Consider the following 3,239-nt stretch of genomic DNA (forward strand, 5'->3'; position numbering starts at 1 on the left):
ATTCCAGGCACTCTGTAAGCTAGAACTTGATGAGAAAAACTTAGCATCTCTCTTTCAAAAAATGATATATCAAATCCCTCATGTTGTTGCCTGTGGAAGAAGGTTAGACAATTATCTACCTCTTCAAGTTTGGCTACTTGTATACCATTTTCTTTAGAGAAATTTGAAATAATTTCTACCATCCAACATTGACCTTTTTCATAATCACTATGCTCCCATTTTCTGTTCCAGTTCTTGTACATTGCCCAAATCTCACCCTTCTGGGGATAAATCATACATTGTGGCCTAGTTGTTGTATCTTGCACATACTTGACCAAATGAGAGAATTGTGACATATCCAGGATGACATTTCCAGTACCATGTTTAAACTTTCCAGAAGCAATGGGTAGATCTTCCCTCCATTTCTTGTTATAATCATGAACTATTTCAGGTTCTAAAGTTGTGACACAAACTTGCCTGTTAGAAACTACACTTTTTACCATAACATATTGGCGAGGCATGGTATCCTTTCCACAATAAATTGCCCAAACTTGACCAGCGGCAAAATCATCAGCTGATATCTTAGATTTCAAGAATTTACACTCTGATTGGAACTCCCCAACAAACAACTCATTCTCACTATTACTGTCCTTTATAGAATTGCTTGCACCAATACGTTGAATCAAATTGTTAGGCAAAGCCATTTGGTCCAATTCAAATAAAACTTCATCTCTCCCACCCATAAGCCTAAAAGCTGGGATCTTATGAGAGAAAAGCATACTGTTGGGAGAAATATGAAACAAAACAGGTCTCCTTCTGCATGTTTGTCTCTTGAAGACACTGCGGAAACCATTAACTTTAACCAAGCAATAAAAATCCCCACCAGAGCATTTTGAATAATCAGAAAACATTTCTATTAATTGAAACTTGCATCCTTTAGGTGCTTCAGGATTGCAGGTCCATTCACCAACTACCCCATCCATGTGCACTGCCCAAATCTCAGCTCTCTTTGGATAAATTTCAATCTGATCATCTACCACACCACAAACCCAAGAACATTTATAGGAAAAGATTCCTGCACTCACCTGATCACATGCATTTATATCCATGCAAAATGCTCCACAAGCAACAGGAAAACCAGTATTACACCATATGCTTTCAACAGCACTAACAGGAATTGGTTTCAACCATGTAATACTCAATACATCATCTCCACTGTTGAAATTGATTTTAGCATATAGGCACTGTTTAGCCTCATCAGCATGATAGTGAGCAGCCCAAATTTGTCCTGGTTCAAATAAGTTGACTTTTCTTTCTTCCTCAAAATTGTAGAATTCCTGCTGTGGACATTCTTGATCTACTTCAATGGATTCCTCCAAACTACTTTGTTCAAGTAGAACTTCAGGATCTGGGATATCTTTGCACCTCTCTGAAGTAGAGGCACAAATCTCATTGGAAGAAATGAGACCACTGTCATGCTTAAAACCATGATAAAAATGCTTTTCTCTGTCTGTAACCATGTTCAATGCATGCTGTACAACTTCTAGAGCTAACTCAGCTCCAGGAAACTCATCTTTCATACCATCTATTGAAGTGACAAGATCATGGAGGTAGTAATATCTAGCATCAGAATAAGTGGCCGAGGGATATATTAGATCAAGAATGCAGTAAAAATCAATGTCAGTATTTATTAACCTGACACTGGAAGCAAGCATTAGTATGTCACAGATAGTCACCATTAGACTAATTTTATCAAGTTCTGGATATAGTTTCTGGGCACTAAGTAACTTGTGCCTGGCACCAGTGTACTCTTCACTGAGCATCATGATTGTAGCAGCCCATTTCTCCCGAAGAGCCTCCACCTTCTTTTCATTCAACTCTCTCATCTCCTTGGCTTCAGAATATAAATCTTCAACATTCACTTGAGGAAATACGCTTTGATAGAACTGCATATACCAGAAACACATATTTTACTTGTACTAACAAAGAAGAAAAAGAAAAACTTAAAACTTTGTTCAGATTAAATATCAGTCCAGAGAGAATGTTTCTGTGTTTAAATCAATTCAATCTCAGTCACACCACCTATAGATTCTACTAAAAACATTCAAAACCATATAGAGTTGGAGCTTTATGAATCGACTCAAAAGAGAGGCTGGAAGTAATTGTGATGCTAAACGATTTACACAAAATATGTGGCAAAAGCCAAAAACAAAAAGGTTGAATATTTATTTATTTTATTTTATTATCCCAAGCAAGCATACAAAAAAAGCATATAGAAATTGGTGATGGGGCTATTTAATCTTGTAGCACATTGGAGCAACCCATTACACTAAAGATTCACTCTCCACCTAGTTTGCAACTTGATAGGCACCATACGTAAAATGTTTAGCTACCACTATCTAGAAGGAATCAGTAGAAAAGGAACTCATTCACTCACCTAAACTGGTGTCATTTTTTGCCACCCCAAAATTGTTTAGTAGGAATAAAAAGAAGATAAAAGTTCAAGGGAAAAAATGAACACTGAAATGATAAGGAACCTCGTAAAAGCTCCAGCTTCAGCACTTAAGCTCACCTCAAAATTGTGAAAGAGGTATCTGAAGGAGTGTGTGTCCCCACAAAGCAACACTTTTCTTGTGCTCAGTACACGTACGGTCACAAGACCCTCGTTTTGTGTTCTTTTCTTTGGTCAAAACTTGGAATGGACGTTGAAAAAAGTACAATAAAAAAAAAAATTCCCGACACAATCTAGAACATAATTTGTAAATAATTAATATTTTTGATGTTGCAGAAAATAATGTCCTGTACATACATAAAATTGTATAAGATTTATATTTTTTTTCTTTTCAATTTGATTCTAACATGTAAAAGTGTATAATATTAGAAATATTAATCCCAAATTTTAATCCTCAAAAGTGAAACCAAGCCAAACCAAAATGCAGGGTTGGAACAGACTGTTTTTTGAAGGAAAATAAATAGATGGGTCAAAAGTTAAAACAGAAAAATAAAAAAACCCCGTTGTGATTTCGAGCGATAGACATGAAATATCGCAACCACTGCTTCAAACCTCCTTCAAATGCGCCCTCTAAATAACAATATTTTTTACGAAAAATAAAAAATAAAACAACCAAAATACCTTTCTTTTTTCTTCTTTTCTCTCTCAATGAACAATTAGATTTTCTCTGCAAAACAGAAGAAGAAGAAGAAGAAGACGAACTACCACAAAAACAACAAAGAACATTTATACACATTATTTTTTGAAA

This window comes from Gastrolobium bilobum, unplaced genomic scaffold (assembly GCF_033153095.1).
Source record: "Gastrolobium bilobum isolate Gb01-03AN ecotype WA unplaced genomic scaffold, APGP_CSIRO_Gbil_v1 utg26148, whole genome shotgun sequence".
NCBI lineage: Eukaryota > Viridiplantae > Streptophyta > Magnoliopsida > Fabales > Fabaceae > Gastrolobium > Gastrolobium bilobum.